The sequence below is a fragment of the Parus major genome, chromosome 10 (assembly GCF_001522545.3).
Source record: "Parus major isolate Abel chromosome 10, Parus_major1.1, whole genome shotgun sequence".
NCBI lineage: Eukaryota > Metazoa > Chordata > Aves > Passeriformes > Paridae > Parus > Parus major.
In genome coordinates this window covers 9,305,976-9,321,357 of record NC_031779.1, presented here as the reverse complement: position 1 = coordinate 9,321,357, position 15,382 = coordinate 9,305,976, and the positions used below count along the sequence as shown (strand labels likewise).

The window sequence follows — 15,382 nt, the reverse complement described above, 5'->3', positions numbered from 1 at the left end:
TTAACTACCTTCCCTTATAAGCATGACATGAAAGTCCTGCACCTGAAACCAACCTTGATTTCAGCTTACATCTATGGTCAAATCTGTTCTGTTTTGCAAAGATCCTACAGGACATGCTTTCCTTGCAAGTTTGCCAGGGCTGGGCTATCACTGATGGAGTGCAAGGTGCTTTAACTTAAACAGTGCTTTGGATTCACCATTTTAGCAGACCTGCATTTCATTAATTCAAACTGCTCATGCCCAACTGGGACTGCCCTAGGATGTATTAAGTCCACAGACTGAGGCAGAGAATATTTGTTCCATACTCTGGGCACTGATCCTCCATTAATTCCTGGCCATGGGCAGCTCTGGTAGCAGGAACTCCTAGTCCTGCCCTGACCCCAACCCGAGGAAAGCAAAGCCACCCTGCAGGGGACAGCAGCTGTGCCTCATCAGGGTGAAGTCCTGAGCACCTCCAGCTCCCAGCTGCGTCAGAGGTGTCTGAATGCTTTTGATTAATGTGTTTTAGACCAAAACACTTTTATCCTGAAAACTAGGGAGAACCCCTAAACCATAATGGCAAAGATCTCATTATCTCTCAGAGTACATCAAGGCTTAGACATAGGTTCAGAAACACCCAAACTGCCGCCCTTGGCCTGAAACAAAAGCCTAAAACTTAGACCAAAGTATCACTTTTCCTCCCTCTAGGAGGGTTAGCTACAAGTGTGGGTCAGTGCTGTAAGTGAAGAAGTCAGTGTTCTTCCTGCAAGCCTGCAGAGCATGATTTACATACAAAACTGCCACTCATTTCAGCATGATTAAGCATCATCTGATAAGGTAACTTTGAGACAGGTATAAACCAGTACTTGCAGGTGAGGACATAATGAAGGTCTCAGGCACAACTTGCACAAGTCCAGCTGACGCCACAGCCAAGGGAGGTGCTGGCAGCACCCTGGGCCTGCTGTGTGCCAGCCCTGCAGAAAGCAGCCTAAGCAGCCTTCCCCCTGAGCAGGCCTGCAGCCCTGATCCTGAGATAAGTGCTGCCCATGTGAGTCCTGGCTGGATCCCAGGAGGTCAGGGTTTGCCTACTGGATGAAGAGAATGGGATGTTTTGAAATGGAAGGGAGGTTTGGGGGAAGGAATATGCCCCAACAGGCAGGGCAGATGGAGAAGAAAGGGATCTGCACTGTGGAAAGGGCACATCTGCTGTTCAACAGGCTGTGCCTCAGACAATGTTGCTGTCAACCTCACTCCAGAAAGCATCACTTCTTTCCACCCACTGCTCTCCCCTGCTACAAACATCCCTCCAGCATCTCATCACTGTGCCTTGCTGGAGCATTGCTGGCTTGAGTTGCTGCTGCTGGGGAAAAGGCTGCTGCATGTCACTGCTCACACTTCAGAGAGAAAGTAAATGGCTGCGGAAAATGCAAAGGGAGAGACAGGAGAGGACTCAACTGGTAAGAAGCACATGAGAGACCTTAAAAACTGTGCTGGTATTCTGTGTATGCCACTCTCAGGGCTGGAATGGTCAGCCAGCTGTGCCTGCAGGAATACTGCCTACAGAGACTGGGGAGCAAGGTGTTTTTAACTAGCCTTGATTTTTCTGCACAGACTAATGTGGTAGCTGGCCACCCAGTTACCTACTTGTACATGCAAAGCATGTGCTCTGCCCCTTTCCTAGGCACCATCAGTTACATGGACAAAGCACAGGCATGAAAACCTGGAGGAACCTTGAGCTCTAAGTTAACAATTACTATTATCTTGTTACGATTAAAGATTAACCATGCCAGTAAAAGGATGTGTTATGAAATGTCTTTCCCAGGCTGACAGTAAATAGAGAGTTTTGTTTTCTTGGTTTTAGTTTGTTTTTTTAATCTCAAAGTATTCTCAGGGTTTGGAGTAATTGTTTAAACCACTCTTTTATTTTCCATAATACCAAAATGTTGTCACTTGCCACGTGACGGCTCATACTTTCATTTGAGATGTCGTGCAGAAACACATGGAAATCTGGTGAAGGCAAACCAATTTTAGAACATGTTCCAAGCAATTGTTTTGTAGCACTGCCCTACAGTATGAAGCCTCTTCCATTTCTTAAATTGCCTAATCAAATGCAGACTCTGTTCCAGTCACGCTAAATTTTCACATAATGGCAGAAAAATACTTCTTTCTAGCCTAGCACTGAACAGTTGGATCACATTATCACATTTGCTGCCTTTGTAGTCTCCAAGTGTGTATTTGTAAAAGTATGTATATACATATTCACAGGGGAGAGGGGGGAACACCAGTGCTCATGCTGTGAGACCCTGGGGATGGCCAGAAGAACAGGGATATGCCTTGAAAGGTGCCTGTGGTGAGGGCCTTTTGGGGGGACCTGGCTTTCCAGAAATGCAGAATACTGATGAAAAATGTATTTTTATTTATTTAGAACTCAGATGTATTAGTGAAGCATTTGATCTGGCTGATTCCTGGCCCTGCAGTCTGTTGAAGTTATTAAAATTATATAAATGCAGTAAGGTAGACTACACCTATTTGTTGCCAGTCCAGGGCTGGAGACAAGACTGCTGGAAAGGGCAGCTATGGCTCTCCCTGCCCTGTGTCCCAAGCTTGGGCACATCCCTGTGTTGATCTGGGGAACTCTGCACCGCAGAACTGCTCGCTTTCCACAGAGCAAACACAACCTGCAGAGCCCAGCCTTGGCAGGGTTTGAAACTGGATGCAGCCATGCTGGGCACCAGCTCTCCCTCCTCTCTCTTTTACTTGGGCTCCATCACCTCAGGATAACATTCACTCTGCAAGACAGGGAAATATTTGCATCACAATACTTTGGCATTTTGACTAGTGAGCCACAGAGAAGTCACAGATCAGACCTTTCAGAGTAAAATTTTAAAAAAAATTCAAATCAGTAACATATGGACTGCAAGTGCTTGAATCAAGGTCAGAAGGAAATCTGTGCCAAATCAGGGAATGAGACTTAGGGCTTTAAAGCTCTCTATTACAGCCTGTCCCATCCTCTCCTCCACACCGGCCTCCCAGATCTCCAATACAATTACAATGTTTCCTTAAATCCTCGGGTTTTCACTAGCACTATTGGCCAGTGTAACATGACAAGATAATCATACCTACCCCCCACACTATTTACATCTGCAGGTCGTACTTTTCTTACCCATCTGTACCAAACAATTAAGTTTGTGCTGGCACAGCTTGCTGCTGAAGACCACTGTTTAGCCATGAGCAGTGTTTGTTATGTTTTTGGTGAGGATGAAAACCTGATGCTTTAGGGGGAGGAAAAGCCATAATCCACTCTCACAGTAAAACCTGTCTAGTGGTATGCGAGACAAAAAAAATTTCTATCCATACCCTTGCAGGAAATCAGATTAATCCCCAAAGCATGAGATGTGATTATTTTTGTCTGAGGTTATAATCAAGGGGAAAAAACCTATATAATGCTAAAAATATCCACACAGCATTTACTTTATGAAGAAAATATGATTTACTGAGCAAAAACAAATTACTGGCTTTTTGGTGTTAATCTTTGATAAACACATGCTGGGTTAAAGAAACTGTCACAGAGAGAAGTTTGCAAATTGAAAGAAACCATTCGACTCTGCAAGATTATTTCCCCCCTCCCTTATTACTCCTTTCACGAGACACCTGGGGACATTGTTCACACGCTGTTGACAGCTTTCCCACTACTGCTTTTCCTCTGTTATCCATTCCCTTCTCTTCGGCACTCATCCCCAGGTGGCAATACACAAAGAGCTATATTTGCATGGGGTGCCAAAGCTGGCTCTTGGACAACTGTCAAAGGGTCAGAGGGCTCTCTCCTGCCATCCAGGTTGCTTGGTTCAAGTTGTTTCTGCAGGGCTCTGTCCCACCAGGCAGAGAGCTGCTCAGAAACACGCACACTGCCTACACAGCCCTTTCTTGCTTTCGCTACCATCGCACCAACAGGTAGAGCCACGCTCCCTCACGCTGGGCTACACTGAAGTGCCATCTAAAATGTCAATACTGCAGCCTTAACTATACATGGAGGTTTTTGTAAATGAAATAGGCATTTTTCTTCTCTGTGGTCTCTGAAAACATGATGGTTACATAGCCTGATGGGACTCATAGGGGTTCACACAACATGGGAAGGGGGTACCTAAATGGAGGCACAGCATAAACAAGGGCTTGACATACAAGTGTGAAGATTTTCTTTTGACCCCAAAGTGCATCTGTCAAGACAGACAGACACAGAAATAGCAGCAACACTTTGTGCTGGTGCTGCAGTCCCTGCCCACCACCAGGGCCCATACACACGCCTGAGAAGCAAGGCAGAAGCACTTGAGGGAAATACCTTTTGTTTCACACCACAATAAAGCTCTGAGGAAGGCCCTACCCAACATAGGTGTGAGCTGGTACTTTACTGCTGTTGAGAAAGCAGAGTCCCAGCTGCCATGACCATTTGGTAAAGATGAACTCTGTAGCTCACATTAAGAAAAGCCTATTATTGCAGTAAGAGCTGAGCTGAGTGACCAGCTGATCAGGTCTCATCTCCTCTGAGGTTTCACTCCCACCGCTGGTGGGCAGCCAGTGTGTGATGCTGGTCCCCACCGCTCACTCGTTACCTTTCCAGATGAGCAACTCTGTGTTTGCCTCCCTGCTGTCCCTCCCACACTTGAAAAGCCCCCTAGCACGCATCTGCCAATTAACTCCTCATTCTCATCCCAGGCCCTCTTCAAAGCTCCCCTTTGCCTCTGATGCCAAAGCTGTGTGCCCCCTGTCCCCAGCACACGCAGCTCACCTATGTTTAGGTGGCTTGTGCACCAGCACAGCTGCTGATTATGCAGGTCAACACAGCTCTCCTGCTTCTAGAGGCCACTGCCTGACTGTACCCATCTGCCATCTCTTCTTTTAAACTATCCACTGTGGGAACAGAATCCAGCCCTTTCATTCTGTGTTTTTCCAGTGGCTAGCCAATTAGAAAACTTGGCTGCAATTTGGCTCTTGCATGTAATGGTTAAAAAAAAATAAAAAAAGTAACGGCAACAACAAACCTTTTTGCACGAAGAGTCTCTGTGTGCAAATACGACCTCTGTTATGCTACCAAGGTCAGGCAGACCAAGGCCAATCTGCTGTGTGAGAATATAAATCAAAGCTGTCCAGGGACTGATTTAGTTTACAAGGTTTGTAACCATTCTGGACAGAACGAATGTCACTTGCCTGAGCTCCTTGCTCCTCCTCTTCCACCACCACTTCTTTGCTTCTCCACTCCCACCAAGCCCCTCCCTTTCCACTAATACCTCTTGACCTCCTTTGCTCTTGAAAGCAAAAGTTCTCTTCCAGCAAGAAAGCAGTGGCTCACATATGACAGACAGTCACGCTAGGCCAATTTATTTAAATTATGCAAAAATCTCAACAAGTAAAATTAGCAGAGTCACAAGTACATTCACCTGCTGGTTACCTGCCATTCACAGCACACGTCAGATTTAAAACAACAAATCCTGTAACAATTTCTTTCTTATTGCATTCATACATCCGCAAAATAAACCAAGGAAAGCATCTGTAGCAAGTATTAGAGTCTGGGCACAGATCCTGTGAAATCACATGGTTTCCGTTGTGGAACTAAAAAGGCTTCTACAAGAATGTGTGAAATACACAGCCGAAATTCTCCATTTCTTTCTGTGCTCCTTGGCAGTTTGTGTGGCTAAGTTAAAGCAGCAAGTTCTGATTCTTTAGCTGGCGCTTCCCAAGCACACCCTGATCTGCACACTGAGCGCACACAGGATTCAGGCAGCAAGCTCCCTCTCGAGTATGGACAGAGTTAATGTCACCCCACTCCAAACAACAGGTTGCTGTCTCCAAACTGGAGCCTTGAAAAGCAAGAGTCCAGCGGCTGTCTCACTCCTCCCAGCTATTTTGCAGCCCTTCCTTCTGCAGGTGGGCACACCGAGCTGCAGTGGGGCTGGGCAGGGGTGCCAGAATGAAAGAAACTTCACGTTCTGGATGTTAACTTTAGTTACCATAGCCAGACAATGCTGCCAGTGGCGTGGAAGAAAAAATTGCTGTAGCCAGCTGTGCTGTTCACAGTCGGGTGGTTTCTGTGTAGCTCCAAATGGTTGTGGAGCCAGTAGCCTGTTGTGGCCAAGGACAGGATGATGGATGGTCTACACACACTGTCCAAGCAGGAAGAATGGCAGAAGTTCACTTCAGGGTTGTTAAAATGCTAATCTGGGTTAGTTAACAAAAGCCAAATGGAATAGAAACGTTAGGGAAATAAATACTACTCATATGTTGTATATATGCACTACAGATTTGATCTCTGTGGTTAACACAAACATTTGACTTTGGAAGTGGGACAATTCAACAGTCTTCCTGTCTGAATAAACAGAATCAACTTCTGATATTAGCTGTACTGTAATTACTGTCAAGCCACGGCAAGGGAAAGCAGGCTATGGCAGACATCACACACAGCTCCACACACAGCATTGAAAGGGCAGTAATACTGTTCTCACTGCACACCTCTTCCATGTGACACGGGAACAAATCAGAACCCACTTTCCTTTGAACTTAAGGCTGGCAGCTATTCACAGAACAAGCAACAGCTTAATAAAATGGCTTAGATGGATTTTAACAGTAACTGCAGTAGCTTATCGGATGCATAAGAAGGGATCATCTGTTCGAGCAGCAGTTTTGACGAAAGCGACATTTGAACTGTTTTAATTACACACAGAATTGCTAAGACTGAAAATAACTTGTACTACCCAATGCCAATAATATGCCTTATTCTATCTTTTCTTTATTACTTCCGAAGCAAATTATTACTTTATCAAGTCGAAAGATATCTGATTTTATCAATCTGGAATTAGAGGTATGTTTAACATATGAGTATGTAATCAACCATCATGTCCTCTGTTCAGTAAGCAAACACACAGTCTAAGCCTTGAAAAATATCAGAGACTGCAACATTAGTAAGCTTCACATAAGCTTACACAGGCACAGAAGCTGTTGAAGTAATTGTTTCCTTTGTCTTACAAAGAAAGACTAGAACTGAAACAGTGTCAGTCATACCACTTTTCTACACCTGATGAAAACTGACCGTATTCACCCCTGATCTCTACTTGACTTCAGATTTCAAATTGCTTTTTATTTTTCAGAAGAACAAACATAGCATTTCAACATTTCCATGCAGGTTCTGTCTATCTAACTGGCTAACCTGACTTCAGGGGATACTGAGTCCTGTGTTAAGCACATTAATGTTTTTAAAATAATTTAAAATCCATAAAAATTCAGAACCGAAATCTGAATGTGATCAACTGTAGTAACACCAGAAGATAACATTATTACAAATGCCTAACATACACTTTGAACTGAACTTCCACGCTGGACTTCTCCTTCACACACCTCTAATGACAGAACTGATCAGATCAAAGATCAACTTAGAATGCTTAATTATAGATGCCATTCCCTCTATCTAAATGTGTGCTCTTCATAAATAGACAGCAAAGTTATGGTGGCTCCAAGGGCTGGAGTATCTGCTCTAACAGGCAGCTCAGCTCAGCCATTCCCAGGAACGTTCAGATGGTCCAGCTCAAAGGGCGCGAGAGGCTGGGGGGAAAAATCCCGCAGCCATACAGCTGGTTTGTAGAGCTTTGACAGGGCCATCACTGTATTCCTGGCACACACTCCTGCATCACACAAAGCACATTTAGAAAATGATGTTATCTCTGTTGCATCTCACCATAAAGGAGAACAGGTAGTGACAGACTGCAGGATATGGGGGGGGAAGGTTCACTGTAACTAAAGGTGCAGATGAAAGTGAGAAGCTGGTTAAATAAACCAATGAAGAGCCTCTGGGTTATACTTTTTTGGCTGCCTTTCTGAAAACAAATCTGAGCTACATAATTCAGAATCCTAATATATTCTTACTACAAACTTTTCCTTCCTGATTTAAAAACCCCGAGCTTTATATTAGTTATCACAAAAACTATTGAAGTTCATAATTATATAGAGAAGAAATCAGAGCATTAAGCTGGCAATTTGTTTTTATCTATGCCAGACTAAATGTTTATACAATATCTGCCAACATAACAAAATATGCCCCTCACTCACTACATTAAACGTGATTCCATACAGCTTTATTTACTGAAAGGAACTGAAGTAGACTTTAGAGGTGCACAGAATTTTATAGCGTGAATACAGCAGGAAAAACATCTATTCTCTTTTGCCACAAAAGTAATTGCAAAGCTTTACAATGAGCTTCCTGTTGGACTTGGAAAAAGGAGAAAACCTCAGAAAATTCTCTGTGAAAGTACTTGTATGTGAGAGCAACAGACCAGCAGTAAATGCCTCTAAGACAGTAGGAAGCTGTTTCTCCAAATAATATTTAGGGAACATTAGTAAGATCAACAACTTGAAGCACAAAGGTATCCCAATAAAGATGCATGCTTTTTTCTCCCAAAGGAAATAACCAGCGGAAAAAAACCGCCACACGTTTACAGAGCACTGAACAGTATTCTTGAGGAAGTTTGCTGTAATTCCTGCACATTATGTGTGAAGCGTGTGTGTGTGTGTACATGGATAAGCTACAATACCATCTGTACAGCAAGTGCCACATATGTGAGCATTATGAACCATCATTGCTGCTGCTATGCTCAAAAGCAAATGTATTCTAAGCCACACATACAAATACAAATGACTTTACAAACTGAGGGCTGAATTTTGCTCAAATTACTCACAGGCTAATGCCTGTGATGAAGACATAATCTTGACCAGAAGTAAGAAACGACTGAGAGATTGGCAGAAACCCACTAATTTAAGACTGGCTATATTCATGCTAACAAGTGGGATATCCACCAGAACTACAATTTTTTCAACGTATCAACCTGAAACAGTTAATCGCATTTTTCAACTCACAAGGTAAAACACAACAACCATAAAAAAACCCCTCCACAACCACCCCACACTCCTTTAAAACACAGGCGTAATAGCCACCTAGATATATCTGTGTGACCTTTCATTTCCATTCAGCCTTATAAATAATAAAGAAGGCTTTAAACCCTTTCTAATTACTCCTTGAAAGCAGCTGTATCAGTTTCTGCAGTGATGAAACGCCCCCACCTCCCCAGAAAAAAAAAAAAAAGTTTCCCCGCTCTGCACCTGAGCATTGTTTTCGGCAGGAGGGCGGGCGCGGAGCTGCCCCCGCCGCGGCACGGGGACGATTCCGAACTGACTCCAGTATTTGTTTCCATCCATAATTGATGGGGAGCTGGAAACGCGGCTCCCTCTGCCTCCCAGCGCCCGGCTGCTGCCGGGGAGCCCGTAAATCACGCCTCGCCAGGCTACCCTCCCCGCCGGCAGCGCCGAGCCCCGGGCCGGGCCGGCTCAGCCCCCGACGCGGCGCCAGCCCCGACTCACCCCAAGCGCCCCGGGGCGACTTCGCCGGGGATAAACCCGACAGCTCCGCTTCGGCTGCCCCGTCTGCGGCCGGCGCCGGCTCCCGCCCGCTCCGCTCGGCAGCGCCGCCGCGCTCCCGCCGCTCTCCCCGGTACCTGCAGCCGCCGCGCCGCTGCCCGCGGCCGCCGCCCGCCGGCGGGGCCCGCTCCGCCCGCCGTCCCCCGCCGGGCGCCCCATCCCGGCGCTGCGCTGCGAGCCGGGGCGGCGCGGGGGAGGCGCGCCCGGCAGAGCCCACCCCTGCCTCCACCTCCCGAGAATGGATTTATTCTCGGCCGGCCCTCGCACCGCGGCGGCCCCCGGCCCGCTCCCCGCCACCACCGCGGACAACTTTCCGGTCTCACCGCTCCGGGAGCGCGGCCCGCGGCCGGCGGCGGGGCTCGGCGAGTCGCGCCATGGCGGGGCGGGGGCGGACCGGCACCGCCCCGGCCGCTGCCCCCCCGCCTCCGCCTCCCCTGCCGCGGGCAGCGCCCGGCGCCGCCCCGACACCGACAGCGGCCCCGGCCCCGGCCGGCTGCGCGGAGCTCGGGCAAACTTCGCCCGGAGTTCTACCCCTTCCAGCCCACCTCGGGAAAGCTGCCCCGTCCCTCCCGCCCCCGGGCCGCGGAGGTAAACAGCTGGGGCGAAGCCATCGAGAATTTGTTTTGTTCATCGCCGACGCCACCTTCGCTTTTTAAGAGAGAAATTTTCATTTCTATTTGGAAAGAAAAAGTCATTGCGAGGAATGCAATTTTGCAGGCTAATGAGACTCGATTTTGCAGACGAGTACTTCGCGTGTGGTGCTGGGGGGATGTCCTTGAAATGACATCTTTTTAAATGCCTGTCCAAAATCCCCTCAGATATTCCAGAAACAAAGGGTTTAATCCCAGAAATGAAGTCCAGGAAATAGCTGTCACTAATTCATTTTTCTTTACATGAAAGATAAATTAATTAAAGCTTAAAGTACCATGGAGTATTTTGGATGCCCCTGCAAGGGAAAAAAATGGATTACTCACCAAACTCTCTCATCTGTGTTTGTTTAATGGGAAATGAGAAAAATTCCAAGTAAAAGTAATTTAGAGATTTTTGCTGGGGAATATATCCTTCATTCATGTGCAGTTCCCAAATTCCTGCCCCTCTCCACAGAAAAGCCTTGGGCTGGTTGCTTCCCACAGTGCTCCTGCCCCTCTGGAAGACAAGCACTTGATACTCCCAAGCAGCATTTTGGGCTGATCTGGCAGGTTTCTACGCACGCACCACTCGCAGCGGGAGCGTTGCCTCTTGAGAACTGATTCATCTAAGTAAGGGCGCCAGGATTTGGCCCATAGTAAATTCTCTTTAGAGATGGTGCCAACAAAATCTCCCAGCCATGGGAATAGGACGTTTTTGGCAACTCGGTCCCCTGGCTGTCTCTCTCTGATGTTTCCTAGTGGTGACAGGCTAAAGGCAAGATCATTATGGGCTTCCTCACAGCGAACATAGCACTGCTATGTGGCACCCCAGGAGCTGCTGCCTGGTTAAAGGTGTAAGGGCATTATTTTCTCTTTCTCATGAACAGCCCTAATCTGAAAAGCATCAAAATTTGCGCAGTGCATGAAAATGCTGTGATAGAGACTACTTGCTTGGTTAGGAATTGAATTGCAACCTCAGGAGAAAAAAGCTGAAAGTGCTTCCAAAAGGATTGGTTTCACATAATAGCTCTGTGGCCTTTGCACTGGAAGTGAGACACTCGGAGCAGACCCACTGCACTGGGGATTTATGGTGGCTGTGGATGGGTGCCTAGGTACAGGCTACCCACACCAGGGCATTAAAAATGTGGGATTTGCTCCTTGGCTTTTGAAACTCCTGATGGTAGTGCCAGCCAGGAAAACTGCAGTACTGGAACAGCCACTCATATTTTCATTTAATACACCCCTTTTGTGACTGCCGTGTAGAGACGACTCCTCGATGTTGCTGGGTTATCCCAGCATCAGATTCCCAGCCCTTGGCACTGCCTGGGCTGTGGCTGTGTGCTCCCCTCTGCTCTGAGAGGGGTGACCTGTGCGAAGGGACCTTTCTTCCCTGCTATACCTCCCAGCCACAAGCTGACTCAAGGTTTTCATATATCAGGATGAAAGATTAAATCTCCTTCTGCTTCAATTAGGCAGGTGACACAATGTTGAGAATCAGATCGCATTCCCGTAGGGCAAAGGGTTTCAGCTTGAAGTACAGCATTTTAGAGGATTCTGGTACAGCCAAGGCTAATATATTGTGTCTACACTTAAATATGGTAGTTTATTATCATTTCAAAATTTGCTGCATGGCTAGAAACCACTTTATGTGAGGATTTAAGGTATGTGCATTTACAATATGTGTGCAGTCAGGGAATTACACAGCCACAGGTTTTTAAACACAAATATATGCAGGCTCCTATTGATATGATAAACTATCAGCAACATGTGCTGCAAAGCTTCTTAAGTCCTCATTGACACAACAGACCACTATTGTGTCAATAGTGTGCAGATTAATGGGGTATTGTCAGGGTGTTTTAGGCCTTAACTTTCATTTATCCTAAAACTTGTTCTTCATTGTAACTCTTAACCTTTGGATTCTGCCAACACATTTCTTGTCACAAATATACTAATGTAATTAAAAGAAACCTGGCTTTTAAATGTTAATTACCCCTAGAATGATTGATTTGCAAAAGAAACACATCAGCAGAATCTGAAAGTACAGAGGCAGAATAAAATGGACTGAGTGTCAGCCCAAGAGCCAGGAATGCCCGAGGACCAGATTTGGCTTCAATGAGCCTGTCCCTGTATCCCAGGGGGTAACAGGAGCACCTGCCTACCCTGTCTCATGGGTAATGTGTATGTGTTATTCCTACTGTCCAAAGGACTTTTCACCCTCCAAGTGCTTTACAGACTTGAGCCACACTTATTCATGAATTTAAAAATATAAGCAAAGTATTAAAAATTTACACACCGGTAACAGAACCACCCTCTGTTAGAACAACATATTGAGTTTTTTATTCATTAAAATATGGATAATACTAAACTGTTTTTAAACCAGACATTTCATTCTGCTTGAATGCCTCCACTGGGTTTATAACCAAAGCTGAAGTGATTTCAGCAGGTAGGTGAGTTGATTGACATCACCACTTCAGCCATGCTTGGTAAGAAAGTGCCAGTGCAGGGCAGTTTGCAAGTTTGGGAAACCACCTGCAGATCATGGTAGCTCAGGAAAAGTCAGCTCAATGGCACATCCCTTGGAAATACCAAGTACTGAGGGAAATGGAATTGACAGTTTACCTCTGGCTGAGCCAGAGCTCCATCAGTGACTCAGCATGCAAACGCACTGACACAATGGCTTCTGAATGAAATATCAAACTTATATTTTGAGGACATGTTCATTTAAGCTGTGTCATTTCCAATAAAAACAGCAAATGTCATTTACAGGGGGATGGTCAAATCACAGCAGTGCCAAGAAGTGATGATGTTAAGAGTTATTTTGTTGAAGCTAAATATTTTCTTCCTCCCTTCTCTTTATTTCCAGTGCATACAGATATCTGCCTACTGCAAGGCATTGCATAGAGGAGCCGGTAGGTAATTTAATATGGATCGATACTTAATTCCTGATGAAGTAGACATGCAGTTTTTATATTCACTGTCCTTAAATCTAAATTGCAAAGTGCGATGTTATGACTTACCTTGACTGTAATTAAGTTTGATAGTAAAAGAGAATAGAATTTATTTATTATGAGTGCATAAAATTAGTTGGACAATTTAAGGTGCTATTCAATGAATAATGCTCTCATAGAAGGGGTAAACATTTGTCTGCCTGATAATAGTAGTTCGTATTAACAACCTAGAAAAGTTATTTTCATACAGCTCTGGTTTTATGTGTCTTCTTGTCTTCTCAATATCCTGGGAGCCATTGCACGAGGCAGGGAAGGTGCTTACAATACGTGAATAAATGTAGGACAATTTCCAAGAAAAGCAGGCTTTTAATCCCTATCGATTGGTGAAGAATTCTCTCCTTTGGACTTTTAAGAACATAAATGTAGAAACTAGGAAGATCAAGCTGTAATGCCTCACAGCTCATGACCAGAACAGGGTTAAAGCCACATAAGCAGGAACTGATAGCTCATTACGGTGTCATCCTGCACAATGCAGAATTCCATGTTTCCTAATGCTCACTTCTGTTAAAGGGATCCTGACTACTCCTGGCTTTAGCACCCCATCTCCATGGACCCTTTCTGTAGGTATTGCCCTTCTTTAGCCAGTCATTCTTCCCCATTCCCCATGGTTTAGATCCCAAGAAGAGGGGTCTTTAATCTGCCTAGAGTGTATTTAAATAATATCCCTGTTCAATCACCCTAAACCTTGTTGCCAGGGGGAATATCAGTGAAAATCCCAGTGTTTGGCTGGCAAAGCAATAAAGCTGGGCCAACCATTTTCCTTCTTTGAGTCCTGAGCTTGTAGCAGTATCAATGCAAGTCAGAAGTGAGACATTTCAGAACATTTTTGCTTGTGATTTACACCAACTGGCTAAAAATAGCAAATTGCTAATATAACAAGCCTGTGCTGTGTTGATACAGACAAATAATTGTTTATAAGTCAAGTATTATTTAAAGAGGGCTAAGTTTAAGAAAAATGTCATAAATTTATCCCTGTAAATAGTATCCAATGTGCCACATGAGCACAGTTCTTTATAATGCTTAAAAGAAAGAAGATAATTTTCTCATATTTTCCAAATGATGGGAGACCCCTCTTTTCACCCTTGACAGCTGTCAGAAAATTATAGGAGGTGCTTTTAAGCAATTACCATTTTGTAAAATATAGGGAGGAGAGAAAACAATTCCAGCGCTCTTATAGCATCTTCTTGGGTGCTGTATTAAGAATTGTGTTTAAAGTATTTCTGACTGTCAAGAATTCACTTTAACATAGAATCATTTAGGTTAGAAAATACCTTTAAGATCATCGAGTCCAGCCATTAGCAACATCATTGTTCCCTTTTTTATATTTTTCTAATCTGTCTCTTCATTTAGAGGGATGTGCAGAAATCTCAGGCTGAATGCCTGTCACTTGAAGCTGTAGTGATACACTTTTTGCCAACACTGATGCTGTGCTGTGCACCCCAACTTGGCAACTTTGTCCTGACTCTGTAAAGGACCAGCATGTCCATGTGCTTTCAGTTCTGTGATTTAGCTTTCTGGCTGGTGTAAGAAATGGGTCCACACTGTTTTTTATGACCACCCACCATCATCTGACATCAGTTTACCTTGAGAAGCCCACAGAAGAAGCTCTATATTGAATATTTAAGTGATAAATCCAATAGCTGCTCTCAGGCAAAGGTCCAGGTGAAATTCAGTATGTTGGCTCTCCAATTCCCCCTATATACTCTGGGGAGGCAGAGAAGATGTGCCAGTAGTGAATAAAAATAATTGGAAAACAAATATTTTTTTAAAAGCTTCGTCAGTATACTGCATGGTTTAGCCAGCAGGGATGCTGCAGGATCCTGTGCAGATGAACCTGAGACAGTGGAAAGCCAGAAATTCCTCCTGTGCCGAGGCTTTGGGGCTGGCAGAGAGAACTCCATGTCAGCAAAGACAGAAGAGACATAGACACAACGTTTGCAATGTGTTATCCTGTGTATTTTACAACTTGAAATGTACCTAGAGTGAAATCTGGATGAAATGTGCTTGGAGTGAAATCTGGATGACTGTATGTCAAAGCTAATAAAAGGGATTCCAGCAATAAACATAACTGGGCACAGTCCTGTAAAACTGGTCTTTCCTGCCTGTAAGCTCCTCATCAGGCTTAACTTTGAAAAACCAACTCTTTCAGGCCAATGGTTCTGGCCATGAAAAGATCACTGCAATAGTAAAACACGATTAATTCCTAGAGTCACCTTGTAAAATAATCCCAGTGAGGGACAGCTGTACAGGGCAGAGAGCTGGCAACACCAAAGCCAAACTGAAGGCATGGCCATGGTGCCCTTTGGGTGCAGG

General features: G+C 45.0%; 1 protein-coding gene across 9 annotated transcripts in view; it reads right to left on the bottom strand.

Annotated features, from left to right (window-relative positions):
* Positions 1-15,382, bottom strand: part of SEMA6D (semaphorin 6D) — a 209,556-nt gene that overhangs the window by 20,519 nt on the left and 173,655 nt on the right. For 3 of the 9 annotated variants that reach the window (XM_015638979.2, XM_015638984.2, XM_015638986.2), the window contains exon 1: positions 9,376-9,478. The exons of 1 other annotated variant lie outside the window; for it this stretch is intronic. The gene's annotated coding sequence lies outside the window, so the exon portion shown is untranslated. Of the gene's footprint in view, positions 1-9,375; positions 9,479-9,755; positions 9,775-10,406; positions 10,425-15,382 lie in introns of those variants that run through there. 5 more of the 9 variants (XM_015638988.2, XM_033517082.1, XM_033517083.1 and 2 more) reach the window with 3 other exon arrangements.